This window comes from Scyliorhinus torazame, chromosome 13 (genome assembly GCF_047496885.1).
Source record: "Scyliorhinus torazame isolate Kashiwa2021f chromosome 13, sScyTor2.1, whole genome shotgun sequence".
Taxonomy (NCBI): domain Eukaryota; kingdom Metazoa; phylum Chordata; class Chondrichthyes; order Carcharhiniformes; family Scyliorhinidae; genus Scyliorhinus; species Scyliorhinus torazame.
Genome location: NC_092719.1, coordinates 17,366,485 through 17,381,923, shown reverse-complemented (window position 1 = coordinate 17,381,923; position 15,439 = coordinate 17,366,485). Strand labels below are relative to the sequence as shown.

The 15,439-nt window shown below is 48.2% G+C and overlaps 1 protein-coding gene across 4 annotated transcripts in view; it reads left to right on the top strand.

Annotated features, from left to right (window-relative positions):
• Positions 1 to 15,439, top strand: part of plxna4 (plexin A4) — a 776,634-nt gene that overhangs the window by 231,427 nt on the left and 529,768 nt on the right. The window lies entirely within an intron of this gene.

Genomic DNA, 15,439 nt, shown 5'->3' with positions numbered 1-15,439 from the left:
TGATGGTGCTCTGCGTTATGACCCTTGGATAGTCACCAATGAAAGGGAACGGTAATGTCTGGAGGCATCTGAACAGTGGAACTATACCCATCCCTTTTAATTAGTCTCCCATTAAAAAATCAAATTCACACACTTTGTACCGTCCTCAGGGACAAAACCAAACCATTGTTTGTCACTTCGAGAATGAAACTTGCTGCTAATTATGGGAATTTTGTGTGTGTGTGTCTGTGTGTGTGTGTGTGTGTGTTTGTTGTGTATGAGTGTTAATGGACTATATTCCTCCTTCCCTAGTTAGGGAATGTAAGCCCTGTGGAAAGCTTCAGGATCCTGAAAGGTCACCCAGGGATTTCAGTCCCCGTGCCAAACAATTCCCACTGTTGCCCAGATTTAACCTTTTCTGAGGCGTATTGACTGATTTGCTGCTCTGCTCATTGTCGTTAGACATAGAGGTCTGCTAAATGTGGCGATCCAAAAGCTGACAGCCATGAGGCTCATACCTACAATGGCTTAAAACTATTTGAGGCTTTTAATAGACTGGCTTCATTGTGCTCCCATGAGCCGCTGTTTTTTTTTTTTCTGTCGCTGTCCTGTCTCCTTTCCAAAACGTTCTGTGTTTTTGGCTCTTTTTTTTATAACTGGTGGGGTGGGAACTGATGATGGCTAGGATTTTGCGACCAGCCTGCTGTTCATCATGCTTCAGGTGCCCACATGTTTTTGAGCAACAACTTGTGTGATTAATTAGGGACCTTTTGCCATGCAACACCCTCTCTCGGAGATCTGTGGAGTTTGTGAAGAGGGCAAGCAATAGAGTGGTTCTTCAATTAAATGGAAGAATCCTCACTGAGACACGCAGAGTCTAAACCAGGGCTATAAATTAGAATATTCAGTTCATAAAACCCTGTACAGAAAGAGAAATAGAGGGACAAAGATGGGAATAAATGAATCAAATAATTACTTCCATACATAAGCAAAATATTACGGGTGCTGGAAATGAGAACAGAATATGCTGGAAGAACTCAGCAGGTCAGGCAGCATCTGTGGAGAGAAAAAATATGTTAGCATTTCCAGTCATTTGATTATTCAGCAGTTTTGATGGAAGGTTAATTCTGTTTCTCCCTAAAGATGCGGCCTGACCTCAAACCTTTCTAATTTTGTGTTCTTACAAAAAAGAATTAACTTTGAAAAAAATCTCCAACATTACACTTTGAAGGAATGAGACTTCACACTTGTAAAATATCATTTTCAGGGTCAGAGAGGTCGTTCTGGCAGGAGTTGAGCCTTATCACTCAGTTAAACATTCATTTCCACTAGAATGCACCAGTTCTAACTTTTCTGGAGTGTTTTGTGGATCGTTACTGCAAATTTATGTCCTTCCTGTGTTTTAATGCTGAATCTCTCAGCAAGGTATTACTGTAACAAAGCTGGACACACAACAGATTGGACAACATGTTCCTGATTTCCACATTTAACTGCAAATGTGCAGGTGTCAGATATTGTGCTGCGATTTACCCCCTAACAGTGAGTCGTGATAGTCTCACCGGTTTTCTTATTGCTCAATTGGGCCATTAGATGTAGGTTTCAGGGAACTGCGGAACATTGCAGCATTGGAGCAGCAGAGTTTCAGTGAAATTTCAGAAAAACCACACTAAGTGCGACATGTTCTCAATTTGTTGACCGCTATAGCTCAGCCAGGACAATTAGCAAATAGAATATTAACCTCCAGCTCTTGGCCCCCTCTGCTGGATACAAATACAATTACACCATGCCTCCAATTACACTAATCTACAACGTTTGAGAAATTTCAATATATGGTAGTTTTAACAAATTGGTAACCAGATTCGCAAGCAATGCAGCTATGGACTCGTTAAAGCTCACTGGTGTGCTGCAAGGATCCTTTAATCATTTTTACGCAGAATTTGGTCGGAAACAGTAGTTTTAAATGTTGGGGCTTTAAACCCGAGTACATTCACACAAGTTCAACAAAGGCTCAGCGGCAATGGCTGAAATATTAATGAGCAAAGCTTTGATCATCTTTCTTGATCGGCTGTACGTGATGAGCAATTCCTTAACCTGTCTTGGCAATTGCGAAACACCTGAACTCTCCGGACCCCCCTCGCCCTGTGAAGAGAGCATGGTGTTAAGCAAAGACCTGACCTATTTTTGTGCACAGCAGAAAGTAGTGTAGGCAGGCCGAGAATCTAGGAGGTTAGTTGGGAGTTTACTGTGTTTAAGTCAAGTTAAGACAGCTGACTGAAGTGAGGAATTGTAACATATTTATCATTTTATATTATTAGATGAGTACAAGTTGTAATTGTAGAATATTGAGGATTCCTTAAACCACCAACAACAAGGGTTTCCAAGGGGCTGCACGGTGGCGCAGTGGTTAGCATTACTGCTTACGGCACAGAGCACCCGGGTTTGAATCCCGGCCCTGGGTCACTGTCCGTGTGGAGTTTGCACATTCTCCCCGTGTCTGCGTGTGTTTTCTCCCCCACAACCCAAAGATGTGCAGGCTAGGTGGATTGACCACGCTAAATTGCCCCTTAATTCGAAAATAAATAATTGGGTACTCTAAATTTATTTTAATAAAAGAAGGTTTTCCAACAAAGATTGTCTATTCCTGAGCTCAACAGCTGTATACAACACAGTGCACTGCCCACGCTCCCAGTGATAACTCCCGCACTCCTGCCACATGACCACTTGGTTTACATTTTCCTCTCGCTGTACAGTAATGATGGAACTAAGTGAGTCTTAACTGCAATGTGTTCCTTTGCATATTTCTTGGCTGCAACGGTAGACCAGCTCTGGCTTGATCTGCGGAAATGATTTGCTCGGCCTGTCTTCTGAAAAAAAAATCAAGCAGCCCTGATCAATTTTACTCCCCATTAGTACCAGGCTTCAAGAAGATTGAGTGACTGGCCCAATATTCTCTGGAGTTTAGAAGTATGAGAGGTGATTTCAGAGAGCTCAACAGGGCAGCTGCTCAATAGGCTGATTTCCTCGGGCTGGAGAGCCTAGGACTTGGGAACGTAGTTTTGGAAAGAGGAGTCAGCCATTTTGCATTGAGATGAGGAGAAATTTCTTCAGTCGGTGGGCTTGTCAATCTATGGAGTTGTTTAACACAGTGGTGAGGCATTGAGTATTTCCCAGGCTGCGATCAACAGATTTATTGGACGTTTTAAGAGAATTGAGAAATATGGGGAAAGGATAGGAAAGTTGAGTTTGAGGTGAAGATCAATTGTGATCTTATTGAAATGTGGATTAGTCTTGAATTGCCGAGTGGCCGATTCCTGCCTTCTCGGCTCTTTCTGTAATCCTATGGAGCAGATTAGTTGACATTTTAAGGAGACAGACAGGCAAACAGATTAATGCCATGTCAGAAGCCTTCCGAGTGGCGCAGCTCGACAGGAGGAATCAATACATTGAAGAGGAGATGGAGGAGAGGGGAACGATAGGTCGAGCTTGAATCTGTGTTTTAAACTGTCCAGAAGTGTAATTGTAAGTTACAATCCTGAATCTGACCTGAATCAAGTTTCGAGCCATGAAAATGGGAAAAACCCATGGGTGGTCATCACATAGGCGCTGATTCGCTTCGGAACATGTGGGCAAGACTGGAGATTCAATCAAACTGAAGTGTCAGACTAGTGAATCCATGTCGGTGAAATGCATGCAGCCATTACTGCAAAGTGATAATAGCAATCTTGGGAAATGTTTCTGAGGGTGCACTCACACTGTGCAGAATGGCCAATCAGTCACTTGCTGCAGGTTTTAGAGAGCTGATTTACAATGACCCTTCCATGTACAATCTACCTTCCTGCACCTGAAGTTCCATTCCTGGCTCTGTGATGTTCTAATCTGGTCATCGGACAAGACTGCCCCAAGGAGAGTGGAACCCAAACTGCTGAAGGCGGTGACTATTCTGCAGTCAGTGACCTGCAGACTGCCTCGGTGTCTCTCGGCGGATTGAACGTTTCTGCTTTAGCCAGTTCCAAGTGCGACGTGGAATTGGATTCCCCGTGTTTGGCTTGGTGTTAATCTTCCAACTTTTGAGAGCTGTTGTTCGATCTAAAGTTGTTGTTGAACGAGCAGATAAATACACTCGTGGGGGTGTAAGAGTAATTTGGTAAGTGTAGCAGACTTGGGAAGAAGAAGTGACTTTGGACTAGAGCCTGGCAAAGCTCTCTGCAAACTGGACTGCTCATGTCCACAACACCAATCGATTTGGCCGTCTGTGTGATGCTGCTGTCTCAGAAAGGTTCAGGTGGAAGCAGAGAGGAACGAAAGAGAGGGATCTGCATTTCTATGGCAACTCTCAAGGCCTCCAGACGCCTTGGTGCACAGCAAGATCCCACAGGCAGCAATATGATGATGACCGGATAATTGTTTGTTGTGACATTGGTTGAGGGATAAATATGGGCCAGGATGCTGGGGGAGCTCCCCTGTTCTTCATTGAAACATTGACTTGGGATTGTTTTAGTTCTGTTTGAGAGGACAGACAGGATGACGGCCTAATGCCTCATCTAGAAGGGGGATGATTTTGGAAGGGGTGGGGAGTGGGTGGGGTGGCGGTGGGAAGTGGTTGCGTTGGATTTAAGCGGTCAAAAAGTAAACTGGATTATGTATCGCAATCTTTCTCCTTGTCCCTGTTTGGAAGAGGTGAACCCAGCATTAGAAATAAAACAGATTAGCGTTTTTATCTAAATTAAATATTTTCTGTTAATTGAGAAATTTGTAAAGGCCCGTGAGCGAGGAGAAACAGATGTAGATTTTCTGTGTCTCTCCGGCAGAAATCAGCAGGTTTGAGCAGTGGAGTAGAAAAACCATTCCTTCAAATGAAATAGCTGCGAGGGTAAGATTAAAAGCGCTAAAGTACAGATAAAGGCAGGAGCTTAAAGTGAGAGTTTGTTTCAATCCTGGCATTTATTTAAAAGACCTGAACGTAGGGCAGCACGTTGGCGCAGTGGTTAGCACTGCTGCCTCACGACGCCGAGGTCCCAGGTTCGATCCCGGCTCTGGGTCACGGTCCGTGTGGAGTTTGCACATTCTCCCCGCGCTTGCGTGGGTTTCACCCCCACAACCCAAAGATGTGCAGAGTGTCATAATATACACCAGTATATCATGGTGCAGACACACACACACACACTGATGGACATGCAGTGGGACCAATCAGCATACACAACACCGCAGCCAATCACCAGTGAGAGCACACGCACTATAAAGACAGGGGACAGGAGAGTTCCCGCTCATTCTAGTAGCAGCCAGCTCGGAGCACAGAGCTCACAGCCTGCAACACAAACATTCACCATGTGCTGAGTGCATCACCTGATTAGGACTAGGCAAGGGTCAACAGTTAAAGCTGGTATTGCATTTACCCACAGTTTAAGTATGTTAATATAGTTAACCTTATAATAAAATAGGGTTGCACTACTTCAAGTGTTGGTGACCTGTTTGTGATCCAGAACACCCAACACATCATGATACCAGGTTTGGTTGTATACTAGCGCTTCTGAGACCCACCTGCAACTAATCAGCATTCCGGCATCCAGAAGTATGGAGAACATCAACCCGCCGCTGCCGCTCCGCATCGCCGGCACCTCAGCGTACAGTGACAACCAGCAACGATACCCAGGCAAGATGTTCAAGATCCGGGTTCCGCAGCAGCTCCAGTGCCACGGCGATCTCTGCGAAAACTGGCGGGCATTCCGGCAAAAGTTTGAAATCTTCCTGCTGGCAGCCGAACTAGAAGACCTGGCCGATCCTGAAAAAACAGAGCTTCTCCTCCCCATCGCGGTGCCAGAGCAGAAGAAATCTTTTTAAAAATTCAAGTTCTCCAAGGGGCAAAACAGGAGCGACTTCCAGGCAGTCCTGGACAAATTCGGCAAATACTGTGAGGGAAAACACACTCCAACCAGCAAGAAAAGGTAAGAGAAGCGCCAGTACCTACCTCGAGGCCGAAATCCCGGAGCACAGAACAAGTGTGGCCGGCGGCCATCTTTGTAAAGGAACTGCACTTGCGCAGTTGCGTGACGCCGTGCATGCGCAATCACAAAACAGCCATCAGTAAAGGAACCGCGATCTGCGCATGGGCAAACGCCTCCTACGTGCTACGTCACGCGCGTCATGACGTCAGAGGCCCCGGACCACGCCCATTTAAAGGGGAAACATCCCAAATCAAAGAAAAAATCTTTTAAAGCTGTAAAACAACCTTCCTTCACCTTCCTTCCATGACAGCACAATGCCTCAAATTGAACCAGGAAATGAAATAAACCTCCAAAGAACCCTGCAACAAGCAGTTACCCACCCCCAAACCGAGTTCGACTCCGACTTCCCGCAGACCAGTGACACTGAGGAACCGAGGGAGCCTTTTCCAGTCGCTGTTATAACAAAGAACAGGCTGTCCCCGAATCAAAACCACCAGCCGCTGTCGGTGCACAGCATTGATCCAGACGACGAGTGGTGTGCCACCCTGACGGTCAACCGTTCCCAGATACGATTCCGCCTGGACACTGGTGCTTCCGCTAATCTCCTAGCGTGGTCAGCCTTTCAGACCCTTGGGGTTAAACCAACCATTCTTCCGTCGACCTGCCAACTAGTGGACTACAATGGCAACGTCATTCCTGCTACCGGTTCATGCCAACTCAAAGTGACGCACAACTCGCGAAAACCATCCTTCCCTTCGAGATCGTGGGCTCCTCGAAGGTCTCTCTGCTAGGTGCACAGGCGTGCAAACTCCTAAACCTCGTTCAACGAGTACACGCTCTCTCTCCAGAGGACACGTCTGCCTTCCAGGATCCGGACTTCAGGGCACAACTCAATGCCATCATCGACCAGCACCGTGACGTTTTCGAAGGCATGGGCACGCTTCCATACACTTACAAAATCCTGCTCAAACAAGACGCCATGCCTGTGGTTCATGCACCTCGCAGAGTCCCAGCACCCCTCAAGGACCGCCTCAAGCAGCAGCTGCAGGACCTTCAGGACCAAGGAGTGCTCTCCAGAGTGACGGAACCAACCGACTGGGTCAGTTCCATGGTGTGCGTAAAGAAGCCCTCCGGCAAGCTCCGGATCTGCATTGACCTAAAGGATCTGAATCGCAACATAATGAGGGAGCATTACCCTATCCCCAAGCGCGAGGAGATCATGTGCGAGATGGCTCGGGCCAACATCTTCACCAAACTTGACGCCTCGAAAGGATTCTGGCAAATTCAACTAGACAGGTCCAGCAGAAAACTGTGTACCTTTAATACCCCGTTTGGCAGATACTGCTACAACAGGATGCCGTTTGGGATTATATCGGCATCAGAAGTATTCCACCGGATCATGGAGCAAATGATGGAGGGCATTGAGGGTGTGCGCGTCTATGTTGACGACATCATCATTTGGTCCACCACCCCGCAGGAGCATATCAGTCGCCTACAGCGCGTTTTCAAACGAATACGGGACCAAGGCCTTCGCCTCAACAGAGCCAAATGTTCCTTCGGCCAGATAGAACTCAAGTTCCTAGGGGACCACAACCCCCGGTTGGGTGTGAGGCCGGATGCGGATAAGGTGGCAGCCATCACGGCCATGCAGAAGCCAGCGGATAAGAAGGCGGTCCTCCGATTTTTGAGCATGGTCAACTTCCTGGGGAAGTTCATCCCCAACCTCGCCTCCCATACCACAGCTCTCCGGAACCTGGTCAGGAAGACGACAGACTTCCAATGGCTTCCCGCCCACGAGTGCGAATTGGAGGAGCTTAAGACCAAGCTTACCACGGCCCCGGTATTGGCATTTTTTGACCACACGAAGGAAACAAAAATTTCAACGGATGCCAGCCAGTCCGGCATTGGGGCGGTGCTCCTGCAACATGATGAGGCCTCATCATGGGCCCCCGTTGCATATGCGTCACGTGCCATGACCCCCACGGAACAGCGCTACGCGCAGATCGAAAAGGAGTGCCTGGGCCTGTTGACTGGGGTCGACAAATTTCATGATTACGTGTACGGCCTCCCCCAATTCACTGTCGAGACCGACCATCGCCCGCTGGTCAACATTATACAAAAAGACCTGAATGATATGACCCCTCGACTCTAGCGCATTCTGCTTAAACTCCGGCGGTACGATTTCCAGCACCTATACACCCCGGGCAAGGACCTGATCATAGCCGACACTCTGTCCAGGGCAGTCAACACCCCGTGTGACCCGGATGGGTCCGGCTGCCAGGTTGACGCCCATGTGGCCTTCACGGCCTCCAATCTGCCAGCCATGGATGAACGCTTTTTCCACATTCACCGCGAGACTGCGGCTGACCCCCTACTACAGCGTGTCATGCGCCACATGACGGACGGGTGGCTCAAGCACCAATGCCCGCAGTTCTACAATATCAGAGATGATATGGCAGTAGTCGATGGTGTCCTCCTGAAGCTGGACCGCAGCGTGATCCCGCACAGCATGCGCCAGCTCGTTTTGGAACAGCTACACGAGGGCCATCTTGGCTTGGAGAAGTGCCAACGGAGGGCCCGAGAGGCTGTGTACTGGCCTGGCATCCATGAGGACATCGCCAACACAGTGCTCAACTGCCCCACCTGTCAGCGGTTCCAGCCAGCCCAACCACGTGAGACCCTACAGCCCCATGAGTTGGTCACGTCCCCTTGGTCTAAGGTAGGCATTGACCTGTTCCATGCGCTCGGCAGGGGCTATGTTCTGATTGTAGACTATTTTTCGAACTACCCGGATGTCGTACGCCTGCACGACATCACATCATCGGCGGTCATCCGTGCCTGCAAGGAGACCTTTGCTCGCCATGGAATCCCACTCACTGTGATGTCGGACAATGGCCCTTGCTTCGCGAGCGAAGAATGGTCCAACTTTGCCAGCAGGTACAACTTTGTGCATGTGACATCCAGTCCCCTGCACCCCCAATCCAATGGCGAAGCGGAAAAGGGCGTCCACATCGTCAAACGGCTCCTCTGCAAGGCTGCCGATGCAGGATCCGACTTCTACCTCGCCTTGCAAGCCTATCGTTCGGCCCCACTCTCCACGGGCCTGTCGCCAGCCCAGCTGCTCCTGGGTCGCACCCTCAGGACCACGGTGCTGTCCATTCACGTCCCAGACCTCGACCATGTTCCGGTCCTTCAGCGGATGCAACAGACTTGTGCACAACACAAGGCGGCGCATGACGCTCGGGCGACTGATCTCCCTGCTCTTGCGCCGGATGACAACGCCCGCATCCATCTTCCGGAGGGTGGCTGGTCTGCAACTGCTGTGGTTCTTCGGCAGGTGTCTCTCCGCTCGTTCCTGGTTCGTCTGCCAGATGGTTCCATTCGCCGCCGCAATCGGCGTGCCCTTCATCTCATTCCACGCTCGCTACGTGATCCTCCACCGGTGCCACCCCTCCTGTTGTCCCCAAACTGGACTATGTGGAGATTCCGAATACTCTGCATCCTCCTCACTCTGACGTGGCCCAGCCCGTTCCTCAGCCGGTGGCTCCTGACCCACCCTTGAGGCGGTCAACCAGAATTCGTCGCCTACCTCAGAGACTTGACTCATGAGTTTTACAATGTTGGACTCTTTGATCTGTTCTGTTATCCTGTTTCATCGTTCCAGTAGTTTGTATATAATGTTCATTTCGTTGTTGGTGTGACACCCTATTTCTCTGCACCAGGCACCTTCCCGTGTAAATAGATTAGCCTCATGTACATAATCATGTAAATAACACGCACACACATAGTCAGGCACATTCACTACACAATATTTATTGTCACGCAGGCACATGTTCTTTATATAAAAGGGGGGATGTCATAATATACACCAGTATGTTATGGTGCAGACACACACACACACACACACACACACACACTGATGGACATGCAGTGGGACCAATCAGCACACACAACACCGCAGCCAATCACCAGTGAGAGCACACGCACTATAAAGACAGGGGATGGGAGAGTTCCCGCTCTTTCTAGTATCAGCCAGCTCGGAGCACAGAGCTCGTAGCCTGCAACACAGACATTTACATAGAATTTACAGTGCAGAAGGAGGCCATTCGGCCCATCGAGTCTGCACCGGCTCTTGGAAAGAGCACCCTACCCAAGGTCAACATCTCCACCCTATCCCCATAGCCCAGTAACCCCACCCAACACTTAAGGACAATTTTGGACACTAAGGGCAATTTATCATGGCCAATCCACCTAACCTGCACAACTTTGGACTGTGGGAGGAAACCGGAGCACCCGGAAGAAACCCACGCACACACGGGGAGAACGTGCAGACTCCGCACAGACAGTGACCCAAGCCGGAATCGAACCTGGGACCCTGGAGCTGTGAAGCAATTGTGCTATCCACAATGCTACCGCGCTGCACAATGCTCACCATGTGCTGAGTTCATCACCTGGTTAGGACTAGGCAAGGATCAACAGTTAAAGCTGGTATTGCATTTACCCACAGTTCAAGTATGTTAATATAGTTAACCTTATACTAAAATAGAGATGCACCACTTCCAGTGTTGGTGACCTGTTTGTGATCCAGAACACCCAACACGTCACAGGGTAGGTGGATTGGCCACGTTTAATTGCCCCTTAATTGGAAAAAATGAATTGGGTACTCTAAATTTATAAAAAGAAGAAAAAAAGACCTGAGCTTGTGTTACAGTTGGGTATATTTTTGCCTTTTTCTATGATCAGGCTCAAGTACACTCAGCATGTGCACTTGTCACCATGAGGCTTAATGGGACTGTGGGAAAACTGTGGGCCAGGGGTCTTTAAGTAAGTTTGTGTACAGCAGGGGCCCATTTGCGAGCACCTCTCCACCTTGGTGGTGCCCTGGTTAGATTTCGCCCATATTTGGCCCAACCCTCAATGACTTGAGTCAAATTTGGGGTCAAAGTATTCCTGGAGGTTTCATCAACATGACCTCCTCCAAACACTCATTTGTTCAGACCTGCCTTCATTTCCCCATCTCCCAGTTGCTTGGGAACCGCAGTGTCCAGTCGATTCGCTTTCCATCTCTGGTGACTCCAAGGCAATCCTCAAGGGTTGACAGCCCAACTGAAGCCATCACCGTCAACCCATCTGAACCAGGATTCCCTCCTCCCCTCGGGAGGGAAGACGGGAAACGCCTGTTGCGTGTTTCCTCTTGGCCAACTCGAAGTAAGTTAGATCTTACCTGCTGATAGCGTTAGCTACTAGGAGGTGCATTGAGTGGTGTTCCGAGTCTCTCTGGACTTACCCCCTCAGCCCTGTATGTCATTTTCACAGCTCCCTGCGTAGTGTACCCGTTGGGCATAAGCTTACAGTTAATGGCCACTGGGTAGCTTACCTATGCATGGTAGAACTCTGCTTCCGAGCGACACAAAGCTGCCTGGTTTACAGACATTATTCTCTGAACTGCCACTGAGAGGGCCAATTTTTTTCTGTTTTGTTGTGTTTTCCTTTCCTCCCCTCCTCGCCGGGACTGAAAAGAATGTTATTGTTTGGCGTTTCTAGAGAGACGGGAGTTTCAAAGCAAATGGCTTCATTAACGAACACTTAGAGCGAACTTTCTTAATTAATCTTTGCATCTCTCCCTCTGTGTGTTTGTGTGAAGCCTTGAATGTGCCCATCCTCGGCTGTGCACAAAAGAATCATCATCTCCAGCTAATTTGAATGGAAGGTTATTTGAAAACACACAGATGCCTTTTTTTTAAATTGCGAAATGGAGCTGATGGGCTAAAGCTTGCCAGCAAGGTTAGGGTTTTAAAAGCTTGCAGATTGGAGGAGGACTGAATAGGAATCATTGAATGGTTACAGCCTGGGAGGAGGCCATTGAACCGGTGGTGGCCATGCCAGCTCTCTGCAAGAGCAACTTGACTTGTCTCGCTCCCAAACCTTCCCCCATCGCCTTGCAAGTTATTTTCTCTTCAGGTAATTATCCAATTCTCTCTTTAAAGCAGCAATTGAACCTAACACCACCACCATCAGACAGTGCATTCTAAATCAGAGTTTTTCCTCAGCTCACCTTTGGTTCTTGGCCAATCACTTTAAACCTGTGCCCTCTGGCTCTTGTCACTTGTCGTAACCCCACCTAACCTTTGGACGCTAATGGGCAATGCAGCGTGGCCAATCCACCAAACCTGCACATCTTTGGACTGTGGGAGGAAACCGGAGCACCCGGAGGAAACCCACGCAGACACTGGGAGAAAGTGTGATGCGCAATCAATTGCACAAAGACGCAGATTGGGTACAACTGTGGCTTTATTGCAGTCAGATTCGTGGCCTCCTGCTGCAGCTGGCGAAATGGCAGGGCACTGGAGGTCATGCATATTTATACAGTTCTTAGTGGGCGGAGCCAGCCGGCAGGGGCTCGACCGGCGAACCTGTAGTGCAGGTCCTCCCTTACATCCCGTAATGTAGTGGTTCACCACAAAGTGTAAACTCCATATAGTCATCCGAGGCTGGAATTGAACCCGTGTCCCTGGAGCTGTGAGGCAGCAGCACTAACCACTGTGCCATCCTTTGCTCTTATGTTGTATGCCTATAGGCCCCAGGATCCAAGATGGTTTTTAAAAAAAACATTTTTAAACCATTTTCTCAACCTGCCCTACAGCCTTCAACAATATCTGCATTCATACCCCCAGACCTCTCTGTTCTTGCACCCCTTGAGATATCATTGCCTCTCTAAATTCTTCGAACCAAAATGTATCATTGCACAATTCTCTGCGACATCTTCCACTTGCCTGCCCATTCCACTGGCATGTCTATGTTAGAATGACTCTCTTTCTGCTCTCATCTACACCAAGAAAAAAAGAGTTCCATCTGCTGCTTTCATGTAACAACCCCTTGCAAATTGATACAAAACCATGAAGGAATATTAGGATTTCTGTCCTCTATCATCTTGGGGTCATCTCTATCTTCCATTTTTGGATAACCTTAAAGAAAATAACCCTTGTGAGATTGTTTAAAACAAAAAGCGATGCCTCCAAACATTGGTCGAGGAGCCACCAGTTTAGACCACCTGAATGGCAGCTATTTTGTCTTTTTCCCCCCTCTTTGTCTTCCCTTCGCCACTAAGTAGGCGGGAGATAGCCTGATTGTTTCCGTGTTGAGGTCTCCTTTTATTGTACTTCACCATGTCCCTGGCCTGACTCTCAGCCCACATGGAGAATAGGGTGGATACTGTGGACATGGATCTCCACCCTGCTCCCACTGGCTGCTGAGTAGCTCACAGGATGCCAACTCAGTATATGCCAACCGTGACCAACCGTATTGCTACAAATACCATTGAACCTTGTTATTTTTTGTGTGTGCTTCAGGTACTTTAACCATGGTTTTCTTCTGATTTGGGTGGCACTACACTCGTCTTTACAGCACGGTAGCATTGTGGATAGCACAATTGCTTCACAGCTCCAGGGTCCCAGGTTCAATTCCGGCTTGGGTCACTGTCTATGCGGAGTCTGCACGTCCTCCCCGTGTGTGCGTGGGTTTCCTCTGGGTGCTCCGGTTTCCTCCCACAGTCCAAAGATGTGCAGGTTAGGTGGATTGGCCATGATAAATTGCCCTTCGTGTCCAAAATTGCCCTTTGTGTCCAAAATTGCCCTTAGTGTTGGGTGGGGTTACTGGGTTCTGGGGATAGGGTGGAGGTGTTGACCTTGGGTAGGGTGCTCTTTCCAAGAGCCGGTGCAAACTCGATGGGCCGAATGGCCTCCTTCTGCACTGTAAATTCTATGATAATCCATGGATCCCTCGCTCTCGCCCAAACAAGAGTCAACTTGCACGTTCTCCCCGTGTCTGCGTGGGTTTCCTCCGGGTGCTCCGGTTTCCTCCTACAGTCCAAAGATGAGCAGGTCAGGTGGATCACAACCCCATTATTCTGTTTTGCAAAAAGGCACAGCGGAAATTTGCACACGGTTCAATGGTTCTAAGACCGACCAAACTTTGTTCCTCTTTTCTCCCTGACCCCCAATAAAGGATTTTTTAAATGGTTGAAAGATTTAAGATGTGTTGAGGCAAGCTCTGCGGCCTTCCGCAATCTGCCTGCCTATATCACTTTGCCCAAGGTCTGGAGGAACTGAAGTTTCAGAAACTGCTGAAACGTCACGTTCTCACCCGAACAGTAAATATTGTCTTGGCTGGAAGAGGGAATAGAAAATATAATGGAAAAACCACACAGCATTGCTGAGTATGGAGTTTTTGTTACCAGTCTCTTGAAGGATGATACGGGGCTGTGGACAAGCTGTGGATTGAAATCGCTGAGAATATATTACAAATTGGATGAATGTGAGTCAAAATGGGCTCTATTGATTTTATTCATATGTTGAAATGTCAGTGTTTTGTTTGGGGAAGTGGCCTGGTTGATCTTCAAGGTTCTAAGAATATGCACTTCAAAGCTTTTGGAGCTTATATTGTTATAAAAGCCCAAACACTCAACAAAAAGAAAATCCTCTCAATTATTCTTTTTGGACAGCGGAACTGATATTCATGTGTGTGTGTGTGTGTAGATATATTTGGGAGGGAGCAGGATTCCACCTCTGATTGGGTGTCTTCCGAGAGGTCAAATGACATGACCTGTCACTTTGACCCATTCCCTCCACATCATTGATCCATTCTCCAGTTGTGCAACCTTGCCACAGCAACTGGTCACCATGTCGGACAACAGCTGGTGTGGACACGATGGGGCTCCTCGGGTGCTTTTAACAATTTTGTGAATTAGAACATAGAACAGTACAGCACAGTACAGGCCCTTCAGCCCACGATGTTGTGACGCCCATTTATCCTAATCTAAGATCGACCTAACCTACACCCCTTCAATTTACTGCTTGTCTAAGAGTCCCTTAAATGTCCCTAATGACTCTGACTCCACCACCTCTGCTGGCAGTGCATTCCACACACCCACCACTCTCTGTATAAAGAACCTACCTCTGACATCTCCCCGATACCTTCCTCCAATCACCTCAAAATTATGTCCCCTCGTGACAGCCATTTCCACCCTGGGGAGAAGTCTCTGGCTATCCACTCTATCCATGCCTCTCATCACCTTGGACACCTCTATCAAGTCACCTCACTGCCTTCTTCGCAGCAATGAGAAAAGCCCCAGCTCCCTCACCGTTCTTCATAAGACATGCCCTCCAGTCCAGGCAGCATCCTGGTAAATCTCCTCTGTACCCTCTCCAAAGCATCCACATCATTGATATAATGAGGTGACCAGAACTGGACACAATATTCCAAATGTGGTCTAACTAGAGTTTTATAAAGCTGCAGCAAAACCTCGCGGCTCTTAAACTCAATCCCCCTGTTAATGAAATCCAACACACCATACACCTTCTTAACAACCCTATCAACCTGGGTGGCAACTTTGAGGGATCTATGTACGTGGACCCCAAGATCCCTCTGTTCCTCCACACTTCCATGAATCCTACCTTTAATCCTGTATTCAACATTGAAATACTACCTTCCAAAATGAATTACTTCACATTTATCAAGGT